This window comes from Eleutherodactylus coqui, chromosome 10, assembly GCF_035609145.1.
Source record: "Eleutherodactylus coqui strain aEleCoq1 chromosome 10, aEleCoq1.hap1, whole genome shotgun sequence".
Classification (NCBI taxonomy): Eukaryota; Metazoa; Chordata; class Amphibia; order Anura; family Eleutherodactylidae; genus Eleutherodactylus; species Eleutherodactylus coqui.
Window position 1 is genome coordinate 35,813,262 of NC_089846.1, and position 19,652 is coordinate 35,832,913.

A 19,652-nucleotide genomic window follows, 5' to 3' on the forward strand; every position below is an offset into this window, starting at 1 on the left:
GAGCAGAAGTTCAGGGGACCCTGTCAGATACTTTGTTGCCCTCACTAAGGGCAGTATTAGGTAGGGACAGCGCTCTGTCCCTTACAGGGCAACATTGTCTAGTTTTTCTACATTTACATATACAACTGGTAGTATTCTGCATGGGATAGGTCTGACTCCCATAGCGTCCTGCGAGAGATAGATCCAGCATATTCATGAGGTGCTGCGTACCCCGCCAGCCTGCTGTGGTCGACATTTTCTGGCTATTACATTACATATTGTAAAAAATGTAAATTACCGCAAGTGAAGGGTGAAAATGGCACCTCGTGAATACACCAGTCTTTGTGGGTGCCCAAGCTATCTTATACAAGAAGCTGCCAGTTGCATATTTAAAGCAGTTTTTGGTTCTACACTTTTGATTGCCTAACTTTAGGATAGGTTGCCTATCACCTGATTGAAGAGGTAGTGGCACTTGGGTGAGTTCTGCAGCCTCTTCTGAGACCTAACGTTCATTCATCACATGACCTGTGAGTAGCTCAGTCACATTCAAGTGAATAGGAGCTGCAATACCAGGAAGAGCCACCATACAAAGTATGGCACTGTGCGTGATATAAAATGAAGTGATTGTGGTGCTGATCCGAGCGCAGCTGCCACTTCAATCAGCTGATCGGCAGGGGTCCCAAGCGGAGGACCCTTGCCAATCTACTAGTGATGACTTATCCTGAGGATAAGTCATTTATCATGTACTCCTTGAAAGTCCCTTTAACCCCATAAGGATGCAGCACTTTTTTTCCATTTTTGTTATTTTCTACCCATTGCCCCCCAAAAAATCATAACTCTTTTATTTATCCCTTATTGTAACGGTCTTGTTTTTTGCAGGACGAGTTGTATGTTTCAATAGTACTATTTAATATACCGTATAATGTACTGAAAGACTTAAAAAAATTCTAAGTGGGGTGAAACGGGAAATAAAATGCAATTCTGCCATATTTGGTGGTGGTGGTGGGTTTCTACGTCATATAAACTGCAGCAAAAATGACATGATAACTTTATTCTATGGGTCAGTATGATTACTACGATACCAAATGTATGCAGTTTGTTGTTGCCCGCTGCTGTCAGCTGACAGCCATAACCTTTTTTTTTTCCCACTAATATAGTTGTCAAAGGGCTTATTTTTTGATGGACATCCTGCAGTTTCTATTGGTACTATTTTGGAGTAGATATGACATTGATCGCTTTTTGTTATATTTTGGGGGGGGGGGGGGGGGGAGGGGGGTGGTTAAAAAAACAAAACACAATTCTGACATTGTGTAATTTCTGACTGCGTTCACAAAGCGGGGTTAAATAATACATTACTCTGATAGATCTGACTTTTACATACGCAGCGATACCAAAAAAGTTTTTATTATTCTTGTTTTTATTTTTTTTATTATAAATATTGCAAAATGGGAGTATTTTTATATTTTTAATTAACTTTTATTTACTGAACAATTGATAAAACTCTTTTAAACTGTTCCCTGTCACCTCCATGAACATCAGCATAAGTTATTCTATGGTTCTGTTCGGAGGTGACAGGTTCCCTTTTAGTGCAGCAAAACTACACAAAAGTGTCCCACAAGTAACAATGCGCTGAAATCAGAGTGCCTGCCTTTATACCTGTCAGTGAGGTCAGCATAAAGGAACTGACAGCTTCCTTTTCACATATGTGACCACCACTTCATTCAAATAGGGGGCTGTTCTCATGATAGGTGGGGCGCAGCAGTCAGACCCCCAACAGTCAGTCATTTATAACCTGTCGTGTGGAATTCAGTGGTTACATTACCTCATCTGACTCTGGAAGCCATATATGGCATGTAACTTGTACCTTTTAGGATCCGAGGATGGAGCAGTTCATGGAAAGGTAACTTTTTACATAATATACAGCAGTGCTTCTCCAACTATAAGGTGGGCCTCACTGGCGGGGGTACCCCCATAGTTGTTGCTGACGCACACGTGGAGAGGTAGCTTTGAGCCCATATGCTGATCTCTCCTGCTGCGCAGTCCTTCCTGCCTGCAAACAACATATACATTAGGCATTATATTTAAAGGGATTACCCGACTCTGCTTGCTGGCAGTCCTCCTGGCCTTTGTCTACAAGCTGGCAGAATGTGACTGCTGCAGCCAGTGGACTCAGAGATCACGTTCTGTACCATACCGTCATCACCACTCAATGGGCCCCTTGATGCTGGACTACGGAAGGCGACTGCTGTGACCACTAATTTGGTGACCAGCAGTACGAAACGTCACTGATGCCGGAGCTTGGGCTGGGAAAAAGGCTGTGAGTATTGGTTCTTTCTTTTTTTCTTATTTTTTTGCTTTTACATAATTTGTAGCTATTTTTATTTATTTATGTATTAATTTCATTTTCTTAGGTCAGATACAGCTTAAATTTTTGGTTTGGTCCTAATTTTTTATTAGAAACACATACCCAGCCCATGTCCTGGGAAAGATGCCAGAAAAAAACAGCATTTGAAGGATTGTTAATGTTTGCATGTTTTTTTTACCATAAAACAGTTGTGTAGTGGGGCATTCAGTGTCTACTTATAGGGGTCTCACTTAGCATAAGTAATGTTGACCCATCCTTGGATGGGATCAAACGTATAGAACACAGCCATTTCTTATGTCTTGATGTCCGGTTACGGTTTGCTTAAAACTGACTAACTCTGTTACGCCATTCGCCTGGATCCTCTCTTTGGCATGCTATGCACCGCCCCCTCAGAACATTACACATAATGCAGGATTTTGCCCAGAACGTGCATTTATTTATCAGGATCAGCAAGTAAGGAATCATTTTCAGCAGGCTAGAACTACTGGTGACATCAACTTAAAGGGGTCGCTCAGTGAATGTGTTTGATAATTCGCTGTTAAATCTCCTAAAATATAACGGGCCAGGATGACTAATCCAGGGCCAAAATATAACGGACCAGGGTGTGTAAGAATTAGACAGCGCACAGTGAGACTAGACCGTCTTAAAGTGCACCAAATTTATCACCGTGCCTCTACTGGATGATAGATCTGGCACATCCTGAGACACTTTTGTACCAACTGTTAGTTGGCTTACTTTGTGCCAGTTTTTTGGCACACAGTGTTGCATCTAGGCCACAACGCTTTTTCAATAAGCCACACCCCTTCCAGCAAAGCCGCTACCCTTCAAATGAGTTGGAAAACACCGAATGTGATGCAAGTTATGTACGAGAGTGAAAACTGGCGCATTTACAATGGTAAATCTGTTGCAATATTGTTTCTCAAATAGAAGCATTTTAAAAAATGTTCCTAGGGTAGATATTGCTACCTACGCGTTCTGGGGCCTCCTGGGGTTCTTTGTCATTCCCTCTTGGATCATCCGCTGATCGTGTCTAGCGCTGGTGGCCTTCTTTTGCACTGTGCATAATAGCAGGAATTTCTTCGTTGCCCGTGTTCAAGAGGAACTGGGTGATGGACCTGTTCTATGCTACTGGGTCCAGCACATATGATCACTGGCATTGGGTACACAAGGTGGACGTGCTAAGAATGAAATCAAATGACCACCGGGGGCGCTATAACAAGTATGCAACAACAATATCAAAAGAAAGGAGCAATTAAAAAATGATTCTAATTGCAAACTTATGTTTTGGGTGATCTAACAGGACATGTAATGCCTAATCATGGGAAAACTCCTTCTAGACTTATATATGAAGAGCAAAACAGAACAACAAAAAAAATACACTCCTAGTGTATTAGTTCTTAGTTTTGATGACATCTGCATTGTGGCTTCCATCTATAACAGAAGCCACAAGAATTGCGCCTGATCTTTTGTATTCTACAATGAAAATTAGGAAAGCTCCGTGTGCCGGGAGAAAAGTATTACGGGCAGGTAAAAAGCTTACCTGAAGCGACTCTACACATGGCACAGCATGCTGAAACACTCATCTACAGCCACCGCTGGCCGGACTGGTGAGACACCTCAGTGTCTATCCAGGAAAGCAGTAAAATACTTTGACAATGCATTTCAACATTGAAGTGAGGTCACTTGCTCACAAATATCATATTAATTCTGGGCAAAGATGTAATTCGATGGTGAAACGCATTGTCCCTCTAGTGGAGTTCCTTCCTCTCACTCCTCCTTTTGTTACTTCCTACTCCTAGATCCATTGCATGACATGCTCCAGTGGTGCTTGATGGAATCTACTGACTTATAATGGGGTCCATCAGGTTCCCCCAAGGTGTCCAATGTTGTATCATAAATGATGGAGGCTTCAGTGGAGGCTCCAGTGCAGATGTGATGTGATCTGGGTACAACAGTATCTGGTTGAGCTGTATTGGCTCACCTGTGGGTTCTGTACAGTCCAGACACAACACTGTTGAAGGCTCGTAGAGTAGAACCCCCCAAGCATTTTAGGAAGCAGATTCTGCACAGCATCCTGAAACGCGTTACCTGTGTATAGGTGAAATCACAGAGTCTGGTGGCTGCACAATGTGGTGAAATGGAAACACAGGACTCCTCTCGAGTATAGTACAAAATGTTCCCCTCTATCGATCAGTCCAAGAACCTAAAATCTAATTGGGACATTTCTTTTTGGTCTACAGAATGTGGGCAATAGATTATTTTTTACCTAATTTGATGAATAATGATTCAGTAGTCCACATTCACATTTGGTGTAAACTGTGCCAAAAAGTTGCAACTTGTCACATGGCACAAATTTCCTGAAAAACTTTTCTCAATGCTCCCAGATTGGAAAAGTGGGTGCGCTCTTCAAACAGAGGTAATTTTACTCAAATGTATCAACATGAAAGAATGGAAATGCCCATGATTCGATGCACATGTATGTGTGGCCATAGCAAACAAAATTTTGACTTACTGACATTTCCAAATGTGTCAAATTTGCAGTTTTTAATACATTTGGTGCAAATCACTTCGACTATCTCCTTTAGGCCGTATTACGTTTTTGGGAAATATCGTCCATTATTTTCTATGGGAGCACAAAAAAAATTGCATAACATTTGCATGTAGATGCGCATTTCCTGCGAGTGCGATGCATTTTTTTTCCTATTAAAACATGCAATTTTCTCACAAAATGCATCGTTATCGCATGCAAAATCACAGTTTGCAAGTACAATATCAATCTGATATCGCACTCTGTTAATAAGAGGTTCAGCAGTTGCTGTTATTTATTACAGTATTTTGCCCCAGCTTCTGCAGGACATCTTCATAGAGCTCATAAAGTGCCATGTGTCCTGGTGTCAGAGCCGGACGAGGAGTAGAGGTTCTGACACCATTGGGCCTGGATTCGATCAGATCTTTCTAGATAAGACCTTTAAAGTGACCCTCCGATTTCTGCACATAATTCTGCCCTGCGGCAGGAGATATATTACCTGCAGTTGTTCTCCTCTGTTGCCCCTACGGTCCGCCAGTTATGAGGCCTGTTTGCAGCTACCCAAATGGCTTCAGCTGTTTTCTAACTATTTATCGCACATTCTGCACTTCTCTCTGATTGGCCAGTGCTGATCACGTCAGCGGCTCTGGCCAATCAGAAAGTGGGTATAGTGCATTAGTAGTCTAACACTACCAATGCACTAAGGTGATTACGTAGACTGAAGATTGTGTTGGCCATCTTGGAGAGCCAAAACAGACCCGGTACTAGCTGATTGGCGGGATGGCGTTAAAGAACAGCTGCTGGTAACAGAGGCTTAGCTAATGGTTTATCGACCAGGATTCAAAAGTTCAGCATGGTTGCCCTATTACAACTTTCCTCTGCATCGTTAAGTCTTTCTTAAGAAGCCCATCAGTGCAACACCAGTATCCGAGGACATTGATACAATGAATATAGGGGGCCCCAATGCAAAATCTGTAACATGGCCCCCCCAATCATCCATATGCCATTTATAACACTGGTATTTTCTTATATGATAGACAGGCCTCTGGGCTCCCTTAGGACCCGGTAGCGACTGCAACCTCTGCAACCCTTATAGCTATGCCCCTTGCAGATAATATACCCCCTACCTCTCCGGGCTCACTTTAATACTGTATTCTTATAATTTCCAGTTAGTATAGAAGCTTTATACTAGGCGATATTAACTCATGCCCTATCTTATCATCTCGTCTTGTTTTCACCACGGCTCTGGACATGGCATTCACAGCCGTTTCTTGCACAGACTCGGGATAGCGGTAACATTCCTCCAGCATTTCTGTATGATATTATCTTCTATCTCCGACACGATTAAGGCGCTGTGTCTAAATGCATGCGAATTCTATATGATGTTTAAGCACACCCACACATAATATTATCTGTCCTGCGTCTAGAACGCCACATTTCTCCTGCTCTACAAGGCAGAGCGAACGCAGTATTTTTTTTTTTCTTAGGCAACACACCATACTTTAATGTCATCATTAGCCAGGGTTGCCTTTAAAGTCATATAGCATTACTATACATGCGAGCCGGGGACACAATTAAAAGATACAAAAGCTTTGCCTCTAATACAGAGAAGACGAGATGTCCCTCTCTCCATTTCTCACTTGTTTTACATATCTCCTGGCATTATGCTAGTTTATGTAGAGGAGGCAGATTTTTTTAAAATGCATGCATGCGGATTAAGGTCAAGCCCCGTGTATCACTAATGCAGTTTCTCCTGGCTGTACGACTGCAGCTCCTGAATCCGGCAACAGCAGTAAGATGCCTTAATTGAGACACGCTGTCAGAGTGACAAACACATTTGCATACACTCTATTTATTCTCGCTGGAAAGGTCTGCAAGCTGCTGCCGCTTGAACATTTTTAATCAGCTTTACTGTTAGCGAGCCGGCAGCTAGCTGTCCTAGTCTTGGCTGCTTCTTTATTATTTGACAGGTTAACTAGATGGGGGATGGGCATTTGGGGTTCAAACTGCTTTTTTTTTTTTTTTCTTTTGCTTCGCCTGTTTACGTTTTTCTAAACTTAAAAAAAACAAGTAACTTCGTCTCTCGCCGGATCTGGATTATATCGCTCAGATTTCGTCCTAATTAATGTATGTTTTGAAAAGCCTACTAGAACGTCCGTCGAAATCATCTCTTAAAGGAACGCCACTTGAATTCAATCTATGGCGCAGCCCTACGTGATTTCTTGTTCCAATCTCCTTACAAATGGAGAGAGATGTAGCAGAGCTGAATTCGTGATATATCGGAATGGGATAAGTATACATACAGCCCGTAGATCGTTTAACTCTTAGGGATACTTCTTGTACTGCTTTTATTTCGAGCCGGCTCGTAGTATGATCCAATGCAAGGCGTTATATACGTTAGAATGACTCTTATTAGAGATCAGCTAAAGGATGACGTTATAGGTGAGGTTTATAGAGCTTATTTAAAACCAATGGGGTACGGATGTAGCAGCCATTAACATGACTGGCACGTGGTTCCAACTCAAAATTCAGCTTAGGGCTTATTCACTTGGGTGCAAATGCGCCGTGTATTACGCAGTGAATAGAACACATTGATTTAGATATCCTAATGCGTTAAATGTGAAGTTAACGTTTGCTACATCTGTACAAGAATATATGGGGTTAGTGAAATTAAACTTGCCCCAACTCTGAGGATGCTGGAGGGCGTTCTGATGCTCCACATGAGACAAAATTTGGACAACAGCCACTTCAGATGATACGCTCACCATTTGTGGAAGAAAGTTTTTAGCAACAAAAAGTCACTCCTAGGTGGCGCTGTAGCCGATCAGGTCTAATATGACTGATCTGCATCCGTCTCTGATTTTGGAGGACCATATTCATCGACATGTTGTAGCGATTAATGCTGGCCCACTGCGTTCAGTCGTGGAAAACATGGTTTTGCGAATGAACAGAGTGGTAGAAAACCAAGGGGGACGTATTGAACATTTGCAGTGTGATTTGCTTAGCTACAGCGCCACCTATCGGCGACATTTTTGCTAAAATGTTTTTTTTATAAATGCAGATTGCATCGTCTGAAGCAGCTGTTGCCTGAATGTATCTCATTTGGAGCAGCAAATCCCCCTTCAGAGGCTTCTGAGTTGGGGAAGTTTAATTTCGCTAACCTTGTACATTATTTATTGTACAGTTGGGCGTGTGTATGCAGCAGAGCTGAATGTGTTATTGAGCTCCCGATAAGTGTGGATAAGATGATGCTTTACTTATGTAGTGCCATCAACTTCTGCAGTGCTTTACTCTAGTGTACTACTGGGATAACTGTGATATTGTGGTCCTGTGTTCCATTTTCCTCCTCTTTGCACCCCATGCAGTGTGGCGCCTGAACAGATCGTTGGCTGATCATGCGCACTGCCACTCCCTTCATTGGAGTGGGACTTCTGGAGATAGCGGAGTACAAGCGTCTGACTATATTCAGCATTCCCATAGAGTTGACTAGAGCGGTAGTCTGCATACTTGAGAAGGAAAGGTAGACGCAGGACCCTTGTTCTCGGGATCAGTGACATCCTTCCAATCAGACGTCCATCCTGTGGAGAGGTGGTAAAAGTCAGTTTGGATACAACCTCCTCTAACTTCATCTACTTTGATACTGTTTTACTTTATTTTACTTTTAAGTTGGTTACATGTGAATAGAAATGTTTTTATTTTTCCCTAGAAACAGCGCCACTCTTGTCGATTGACTGTACGTGGTATTGCAGCTTAACCCCATTCACTTAGGTTTACTGTGACTCATTTTTAACCATTTTTGGTTTTTAGATGGTTGCATTTTTTCCTTATTATATATAGTGACATTCTTGTGACGTCTGAGACTCTTCGGACAATCTGTTTAGCAGCGGTGCTGGCACGTAGCAGCTTTCTCAAATCTACGTAATCGTTTCTGTTAAAACGCTCTAATCCTTGTGAAAGTGGAGTTATTCGGCAGTACGGAAGCATCGGTGCAGAACACACCCCTGACCTATACTTCTTATTAACAAATGGCTTTGTACGCCTGCGAGCAGCCACATTTGAATTAACACACTGCGCAAATGTAAACAGAGATCCACTTAACAAATACATGGGAAGTCAAAGATTTAAAGGCCATGGCGGATGTATATAAGACGCATTTACATTTACCAGAGCAGGAAAGCAGAGCGATACTTCATGAGCTGCATGAAGCGCATACATATTTGTTGAAAGCTGTGTCTACCTAGCAGAAACACATACTGATGAGTCTCACAAGGTCTTTGAGGGTGCGTTCTACCATTACATTACTGTGTACGCCTATAGGACCCATGTACACACATAATGCTACTCATTAGCTCTATACTTATTTTTTCCCAGTAATTGCTTTTTGTAAGTTACTGTTCCCAGTTAACCTATATGTGATGATAAACGGTGCAGGTCTGCAGAAAGTTTAACATTGAGAACGTGCCACTAGGGGGCGCACACTGCATGTTCTGAACCTGTTGCCTCTTATAAGCATCATAAACTAAGCTATGGTGCTTATAGGATAGGTCTCACTGAGTCCGGGGGTGCAATTTTTACATTTACCGGGCTCTCCGTTCCCACACTGTCAGTCTGGGAAGTGGGTGCTTCGTTTGTCAGTGTGACTCTTTTCATTAAGTCTGTGCATATGCACTACTGTTCTGAATAGGCTGAATGAAATGAGTCACACTGATAGACTTAGTGCCAGCTTCCCGGGGTAACCGTCCAAGGGGGGAAGCCCAAGCCTGGTAATTCTAAAAAAAAATTACACCACCGAAATGCGAGGTACTTATCCTATCTGCACCAAAGCATTGTTTATGATGGTTTTAGGAGGTGACAGGTTCCTTTTGAGGGTACATTCACATGCTGCTGAAAATCTACAGTAAAATCTGTACCATTGCGTGGATTTTCATATGGATTTTGCTGTGGATCTGAACCAGACTTCAGTCCTTCGATTGATCAAGTGAAATCTGCTGCGGATCTGAATCAAAATCCGAACCACTGGTGTGGAGTTTGATGTGGCTTTGATGCAGATTTTTTCCACTGCAGAAAATGTGCATGAATTCCACTGTGTGAACGTACCCTAATACAGTTCCATTTAGTTCAATACTAGCTGCTTAACCCTGTATGCAGTGAGCTCCCTCTAGTGGTGGCTGCATTCAGCCAACATTTAATCATGTAACTATGAAGGGATTTCAACTACACTTCTGAAAAAGTCCAGCTCCTATCACTTTATGAGATGGGTAAACTTTATAAAATTTATAAAGTAATATTTTATCTTTGCCATCACTTTCTGATTGGTTGTTTTCCTATTCTTGGTTTCCCAATGATCCTGAGAATAAATGGGCGCAACATTAATTTAGTGAATAAAGCAGTGCTCTAACTAGCGGATGGGAGCACCGATGTGCATGGGAAAATGTTAAAGGAGTACTGAACCGGAACTGTGTCCCCTTCGTTTTAAGGATTGGTGGTGGGCCTTGCAGTCACCGTACACCGTCAGAGAATTATAGCATGTCCTATCGATATGACCAAGGTTACCAACCAGAATTTTTTTGTTTTCCTGGACAACTTATCCAAAAATCACAAATAGAAAACAGTTTTTTACGGACACATCAGAAGAACATATCGTATGAGGGACATAAATCATACATGTCTATAGGTCAGACACTAATATGAACGCCTTACTGGCATTTACTATGAGCTGTAAAATAATGATCATTACAGTCATAAGATCCTGTTCAAATACCACCAAAAATTCATGGACGCATCTAATGTTTTTTTCTGGACGCTGGAAAAGAAAGGCCCCTATTTTTAGGGACTATCCAGGAATTTCTGGATAGTTGGCAACCCTGGATATGACATTACTTTATAAGGTGGGAATATGGATGGACATTACCTTTAAATAGTACGTGCCCCATCCCGAGTTTTGCTATAGTCTCTGTGTACATCTCTGGCTACACCTACTGTAAAGGCTTCTTCTATGTTGCAGTTTTTCAACTACACTTAGGAAATAAGTCACAGGTTGAGCAATGCATTTATATGCGTTTCTAGTCATTTGGAACATCTGATAATCCAGCACCCATCCGGACTTGCTAATATCGTAATATCACAGTTTTTTTCCTTGTTAATACTTCTTAATGAACTTTAACATATAAGATTTGGAAAGAGTTGGAGCTCTTGAAACTTTGCAGGGTGTTGCTTCTTTTTTCTTATGTGTTGTGTTGTTATGTTATGTGTTGTGTTGCTTCTTTTTGCTGTATAATGGACTATATACCATATATCCCAGGATGCACCTTGTAAGGGAGTATGATGCATGCAACACTGCAAATCATGGCTGGCGTCTACTAAAAAAAAATATATATATGTATAAACGCCCCTCGTTAATAGGAAATGCTCATTATCGTCCCCCTACCTGCAAGTCTTTTTACAGCTCGCACTACTATTCCTAACATTCTCCTCTAGCAACTGCATAAAAGTCCGCTTATTTAATATATTCAATCAGTTGTCATATATTCCGACACTCGCTAAGTTCGTACGGCCAAGAGTAGTTCAGACTTTTAACCCATTAAGTTCAAGACTTGAGGACACGGGGACAAGTTTGTGGCAGCGATGTTCATTATCATACACTAAGCCACCAACATGGCATTTAAACAGTCTGTTTTCTGTATTTTAATTAAGTACAATGAGGAATGCTGGGAAAAAAAATTTCCCTGTCCCTAAATCAGAGGTGAGGTGGAAAAAGTAAGCAGGGGAAGAGGACAATGTGACATGTACATAGCTTTGTACTTAATGATACGCTGGGCTCCACTGCTGGAAGGTTGTGAGAGGTGAGACCATAACCGTAGAGAGAAATGTTTTAAAATGTGGGAGACTTTGTCCAGACAGAATTATTCATAATGGGAGAAGGATCCTTTGTTATTTTGATCTTGCATGTTGGTGGCAGAATTCTGAAGGCCTGCAAGCTTGACAGAGGTCACCGGGGGAAGCAGAAGCTGCAGAGATTTTCCTTTGTCAGGTTCTCTGCCTCCCCCCTTCGCCCTCCTCCATGAGCCACCCCACAAAGAGGAGTGATAATGGCCAGCCACTGTGCTGGAATGAAAGGGAATAGAGGCAGCAGGCAGATGAAAATCCCGTAAACAGTGTTCAGCGGAGGTATAATTGGGCTCTTCTCACGTTACGTCTTCCATAGCTGGAGCAACATCACCAGTGGGCATACTATCGAGCCCTTCCATGCTAATGAAATTCATGTCCATCAGTCACCCAGTGCAAAGCTCAAATCCTGGCTCCACAACATCTTTATCTATTGCCCGTTTAACACTTTTGAGTACCGCAGACCTTGCTATAGTATAAAATTTGACGGAATTGTGTTTTTGTTTTTTTTTTGCAACTTTAATAAAATATATTCCTGTAATCCGCTTTTCCAATAAAGGGAAGAGTCGATCGTTCACCAATTTGTAAGCACTCTTAAACATTTTTTGACCAATGAAATTACTAATTTTAATTAGTCAGAACTAATGGCTCGTCCCCGAAATGGACTGAATCAGTCATTATCTGTGGGCTTTGCTATGAATGGCTGGTGGGGCATGTGCCCAGGGTGCTGTAGGAGGTGCCAATGAGAAGCCAGAAAGTTATTTTTGCATATGGGGTCAGAACTGAATATGTGTCCCCTAATTAAGTATCTGGGCCAAATAAAAGCCAAGTCTAGGGCCAGCTTTAGAAAACATTTCATTATCCTTTGCTATTGGCTGTATGAAGACTCTCACACTATGTTTTTCTAGATTATTCTAGTTTCAGACCTATTTTGGTGCTCATTTGGGGTGTGACTCGGGAAAAGCTTCCTATGTATTCCCGAAAGGTGTTCATAAGGTACAATGGGCCTGACATATGCCAAAGGAGAGTCTTTCTGGCGTGTGTTCCGTTTAGAGATGAGCGAGCGTACTCGGCCACGCCCCTTTTTCGCCCGAGTACCGCGATTTTCGAGTACTTCCGTACTCGAGCGAAAAGATTCGGGGGGCGCCGTGGGTGAGTGGGGGGTTGCAGCGGGGAGTAAGGGGGAGAGGGAGAGAGAGAGGGCTCCCCCCTGTTCCCCGCTGCTACCCTCCGCGCCGCCTCTGCTACCCTCCGCGCCGCCACGCCTCCCCCCGTCCCCCGGCGCCCCCCGAATCTTTTCACCCGAGTACTGAAGTACTCGAAAATCGTGGTGCTCGATCGAGTAATTACTCGAAACGAGTAGGTTCGCTCATCTCTAGTTCCGTTATTTTATGTGGATATAACTGATTTTACTGTATCGAAGGCTAGTCAACTACATTTATCAATACAATGGATGCCACAAGAAGTACATGCCGCACTATATGAGTTTCTTTAAAGGGTACCTACACTTTCACTTTGAAACTCTCCCGCTCTATCGCCCGTTTTTGGCTTCTTCCGATGTGGGGCCGTCTTCAGTTACCGAAAGGAGCTGAAAACAGCTGACGCAGCGGGAGCGCTCCGAAGTGAAGGTGCAGGTGCTCTTTTAGAGTCAGTGGATGATATATTATACATTATCTGTATATGTTGAGACTATTTTCATGTATATATTCCAAATGTGGGGAAAAAAAACAGGTTTGTTCATGGCTATGGGGCATGTTCACATAATAAAATCGGCATCGGAAAAATCAGATACGGATCTACTGCATAATCCACAGCATAAATCCGAAGTTGAGCTGTGGATCTGCATTGGCAGATGCTTGGGATCCGCATGCAAATTAGCTCCTTTCACGGGGGTTAATTGGCATGCGTATTCCCTGCTGCAAATTTTGCATCAAGTAGTGACATATACATAGTATGTTAGGCTGAGAGAAGACCGTGTCCATCCAGTTCAGTCCCCCCCACACACACACACCTTTGTTGATACAGAGGAAGGCAAAAAAAAACCCCAATGAGGCAGAAGCCAATTTAGCCCATAATGGCAGTCAGGATAATCCTTGGCTCAACTTTTTATGCCACTTGTTTTTTTTCCCCACAACCCAGATACCACACCCTGTACAGAAAAATTGCGGCACTGATTGGGTGGCATGTGGATTTGATACCTAATCCGCGCGGATTCCATTGTAGATTCAGCGTCAAATCCACATCCACCTCATCCATAAAGATGACCCCCAGAAATGAATGCTAAACCTATACCAGTCCGTTCATAGAAATGTCTTGCTCTTCTTTCACCCGCTGCCTATGTGCAGCCAGCAGAATCCTTCTTCATTACACAGTAATTTCTTGCAATTATATACGTGTTAATTTGTATACAGTCGGCAAAACATCCCCAGCGTTGCCTTCTCGTTAGAAGTTAACCTCATTAACCCTTCTGTCCCCGGAGGGGACACACAGGCCGTGGCGGGGCATTGACAGACCAGTAGCAGTTGTTTTCGCCTGGAGAATATGCATGTAAATATTTGTTTAAATTGTGATTTTAAGCCAAACGGAAGTTCTTTTCTCTTTGCCCTAAGCAGTGTTCAAAGCCTCGCTCGGTGCAATTCCCTTAATATCATCCTTTCACAGTCAAGACTGTGTAGGAGGCTGGTTTTATAAATCGGAAGCGTCTCCTAGCATTTCTCCCATTCTAAATGTGCGTTAGTGCTGCCTGAATTACATGCCTTCTCTACTGCTCTCAGCTCCCATCATTGAGCCGGTATCCAGCGCTCACAGCGAGACGCAAAGCTTCATATTAAACAGCCCCAGGGCTGTGCCACTTCAACGTTCACCTAATTGATTGATCTGTGGGAAAATTAGAGCTTAGATTTCAATTCTGATTGATTGAAGAGGAAATGTTCTAAAAGATCCTTTTACAATAGCAAATAGTTTAATAGATTTTGATAGACATTTCCTTCAGCAGATCAGGTATCAAACGGAGGGAGATAAGGAAATATGACGTCTACTGTAAAATAGCTTTATATTACTCATTATCGGATCTGACATGTTTTTAGCTGAACTGTATAATTCTAGCCTTGTTTTTTTTCCCCCCTCTATCTCAGCCTTATTTCTTTGCAAAATCCTGACTGTAACAATTCTTTCCGTGCCTCTCGGTGTCTGCGATTTGCCGATTGGATATCATGAAGGCCTTAGAGCACAGCTGGCTGGATCCGCCGTGTGCGATGACACGCCGCCTGCTGCTTATATCCGCTACAACTTTTCTAGGCTACATGGGGGGAAAGTTTGAAGGCGCTTACTGATGATACAGAACAGCAGGAAGTTACAGAATAACTCCCCGTTCGGATTGGCTGTGCTTGGTCACTCTTTTGCATTAGTATTCGGAAGCCAAAATTGGGAGCGGTACCTACAGAGAAGTATAATAGAAAGATTTGCATCTTTTCAGTATTTTTGACCTATTCGTGTTTTTAGCTTACAAATACTGATCAAATACTGCCGTCTGAATGAGCCAAACCCTAAGAGTTGGTTATGAACAGATACATCATTGTGTTGCACAACCAATGAGTACAATAGACAATACATTGAAGGTGACCATGAGCAAGCAACAATTCATGGAAATTCACTGGTCTGTTTAAACATAACCTTTATTTTTATATTTCTATAGAAAGAACAAAACAACATATTTTCCCCACTTGTTTTGCTTTAAATAATGAGGTAAACGCTGTTGCTTTTGCAATTGCTTGGGTTTTTGGTGCATACACCGGATTCGATCTAACCTACCCTATCCGGAATTTCATCTTAACCCTTTCCAATCCACTGTCTGCCGTCTGAAGAGATTATGATTTAAGGCTGTACAGCTCCGATGTTGGAAGACGTCCGTCGGGGTTCTCTTACTGTGTATTGCCAGCCTCTCTGCTGTCGGACCCTATCCAACATGTCACCTCATGCAGTACTGGCTTTAGCCAACATATAGCGCCGTTCTATAATGGCAGGAAAAGAGTAAGCCCCCTAGGAAAACCAGGATACAAATTGCATTGGGAAGGGTTAAAAGGGTTGCAGCAGAATTGACTTTTATCACCTATTCATAGGATATGCAATAAAAGTCGGATCTTTGGGGATCTTACCACTGAGACCCCCACTGATCCAAAGAATGGGGATCCCGTGCTTCCCTCTCCTCCATCACTACATGCTTGCTGCACGCAAACACCAAATCCCACCCCCATCCGGCATGCAGACTGCCATTTTATTCTTTCTCAATGGGACAAGCACTTGGGAGAAGAGGATAACACGGATCCCTCGTTCTCGGGATTTGGTGGGCGGTCTCAACGGGGAGACTCCCACTGATCCGACTTTTGCCTATCCTTTGGATAGGCAATAAAGATTAATTCTGGTGCAACCCCTTTAACTTGTGCAAAAAATAGCTTGCATGTCTTGCACAGATTTGTGTTTTAGACACTTTCTGCGCCTTGTCTGTCAATGGGACAAGGCTTATAGATAGAAATGGGGTGCGGTCTAAATGCAACACCAGGTGCGAAAATTTCAGCCAATCTAACAGGCCAACCGACAGGTGGTGTAAAGTCAGACAAAAGTGTATAAAGGTACAACCGATTTATCATCCAGCATGAGCCACTGTGATAAATTTAGTGTGTTTTAAGGCCTCTTAAGTTTACACTACGCCTTATATTTTAAAAAGTGCTAATAGGTCAGGGTCCTGAGCAGGGAATGTCTCTATTGGCTAAATATAGAGGGGATATAGAAATAAAATGTCTCTATGGCTTCATATAAAAAAAAAGTGTAAAAAGTGGAGAAGTTGTTCTTTTTCATCATTTTTTTATCTGAACTAGTGAAGCAAAAACTAGAATCCTACAGCAGCCATCAGCGCCTCTGGTATTCGTCTGCTCTAGTATTTTTATACATAAGTAGTTTGTGTTATGTGGTTAGCTCTTTGTATGATTCATGGCACGCATATGACACTGACTTATCATTCAGAGCCTCTGGAGGTCATGTATAAAAAAAGACCATAAAGGTGTTAATTAGAGATGAGCGAGTGTACTCGGTTCGGGTGTTTTTGCTCTCAAGCACCGCTTTTTCCGAGTAACTGACTACTTGGCTGAAAAGATTCGGGGGGCGCCGGGGTGAGCGGGGGGTTGCAGAGGGGAGTGGGGCGAAGAGAGCTCCCCCCTGTTCCCCTGTTCCCCGCTACACCACGCCACCCCCTGAATCTTTTCGTCCGAGTAGTCAGTTACTCGGAAAAAGCGGTGCTCGAGAGCAAAAACACCCAAACCGAGTACACTCGCCTCATCTCTAGTGTTAATGAAATTGAGAAAAGTATGTCTGACATAATAGCAACTTCTAAAGGTCGTTGTCTACATTTCATTGTCCACTGAGAACAGCCAGGGCCGGCCTTACATGATGGCGCCCTGTGCTAAATTTTCTTTTCATGCCCCTTCCCCCATCCTAATTTTTTTTAAACCTAGGTAAAAAACAGAGGAAAACCGCCACTGAAAAAGTCTTGGATTCCGCTGTGTGAGCATACTCCTAACACGGATTTCACTGTGCAGATTCTGCCTCTAAAACCGCAGCAGAAATACTGCTATGGCGCATTTTTCCGCAGCGCACTTGCCGGTGATCCACATGCCGATTTAACTCTGTCAATGGGCAAAATCTGCATGCAAAGTTTCCCACTCAATTCTGCGTTAAGAAGAGACTTGTCATTAGGTTTTTGGGCTTGACTTAAAATCCATTACAGTTTGTCGTTATGAGTTTATACAGACACATCCGAATATATGCATATACTGCAGATTTACGATTTGCACCGCATGTCTATTTCTGTGAGGATGTAGTGCTTTTTTTTTTTTTGTATATTCTCTTATGGATGAGAATTTGAAAATCTCATCAACTTTGCTGCTGTGTAATTGCTGCAGTTGTACAGGTCACACACCCGGTACTACAGGTGTGGATATACAAACTGGAACCCATCAGCATGAGAGTCCGACATACTCCTAGTTCTTATAAGTATGCCTGTGTCCTTTTAGTAACCGTTTTATTCATAAGGTCCAACGTTCGCTTCGAGTTTGGTGAATTTTAAAGATTTGCTCAAAAGTACCTTAAGAATTAACCCTTTCCAATCCAATTTGTATTCTGGTTTTCCTAGGGGGCCTACTCTTTTTTTTGCCGTTATACAACAGCGCCATATGCTGGCTAAAGCCAGTACTGCATGAGGTCACCCGTTTGATAGGCTCAGATAGCAGAGAGGCTGGCAATATACAGTAAGAGAACCCCAACCGACTTCTTCCAACATCAGAGCCTTAAATCATAATGTCTTTAGACGTCAGACATTGGATTGGAAAGGATTAACTGGGTCAACTACTGACGTCGGGCACAAATATCTGCTTGCACAAGGGGAAGTGGACATGTATAGATTGACGGTAGACTTGGATCAGGTCAATCTAATAGTTGTCTGCATGAATTGAGCCCTAATTTATTGAAAATGTCCAGGTTTATATATAGAGAACGTTCTGTGTGTCCTCTATCTGGTGCCCATGTTGGTCCGAGATGGCACTGCCATCAGAAGTAATGGCATAGATGCATTACGGATTTTTCTTTTGTCATTGCCCAAATACACGTTGTCTAAAGTTGTGCTCTTGATATTTCATGGTTGTTCCCATACTAGGGATGTGATGCTATGACATCTCACTGCACTCAACACTTCTGGGTCTCATGATGTCATTGTTGGACATTGTAAAGTAAATAGAACTTCAGTCTTGTACACATTTACTGGACATTTACACCAATCTTATGAAGTTTGTTAAAGTTGTCACAAATTAAACTTTTATGTCCCTTATTGATATCCAAATTGCAATCAAAGAGTTCATGTTGGATTGTGCCAAAATGCCAGACCACCCATCATTGATTGGGTACACTCGATTACCAGCATTTTCTGGCACTGATATGGCCATTATCTCCTCTCTTGTCTATGTAAATTACATTAATTGGGCTTCTTCTGTTTGGTTTGTCACTATTATTAGGGAGGTGACACCAACCCCTCATGTGCACTGCTGCTGGTTTGGGGTATCCTTTGCAGGAGTTGAGAACAAACATGCTAAAGAGAGTGTTCTAGTGACTGGAAACCTCACACAGCCTCTATGTAGTTAGGGTGTAGTATGCATCTGTTTATAGGTTATTTCCACACGGCATTTAACCCCTTAACCCCATAATGACACGGCCTATTTTGGCGTTGAGGACCAAGCGATTTTTTGGTATTTTTCCATCTCCATTTTTCAAAAGCGATAACTTTTTCATTTTTCCGTGGACGCGGCCGTATAAGGGCTTCTTTTTTGCGTGGCGATCTGTAGTTTTTATCGGTGCCACTTTTGGGTACATAGACAATATCGTAAATTTTTTTTTTTTTTTTGATGATAACAGGGAAAGAAAACGCATCAATTCTGCCATAGATTTCTTTTTCTTTTTTGTACAGCGTTATTCATGCAGCATGAATGACACACTAAATTTTTTCTGCGGGTCGGTACAGTTACAACGATACCAAAATTGTTATATTTTTTTTAGGTTTTTACACTTTTTTGCAATAAAACCCCCTTTTTTTGGAAATCTTTTTTTTCTCTCTATAGCTGCATTCAAAGTCCTATAACTTTTTTATTTTTCTATGTATGGAGCTCTATGAGGGCTTATTTTTTGCGAGACGAGCTGTAGTTTTTATTGGTACCATTTTGGGGAATGTACGGCTTTTTTGATCACTTTTATTGCATTTTTTGTGAGGCAAAATGTTAAAAATTAGCATTTTGCCTCTGTTTTTTAGCGTTTTTTTTTTACGCTTTTTGTCGTACAAAATAAAAAGCATGTTCAACT

General features: G+C 42.2%; 1 protein-coding gene across 4 annotated transcripts in view; it reads left to right on the forward strand.

Moving 5' to 3' along the window:
- The window catches only part of DENND1A (DENN domain containing 1A), a 674,161-nt gene that overhangs the window by 589,927 nt on the left and 64,582 nt on the right, over positions 1-19,652 (forward strand). The window lies entirely within an intron of this gene.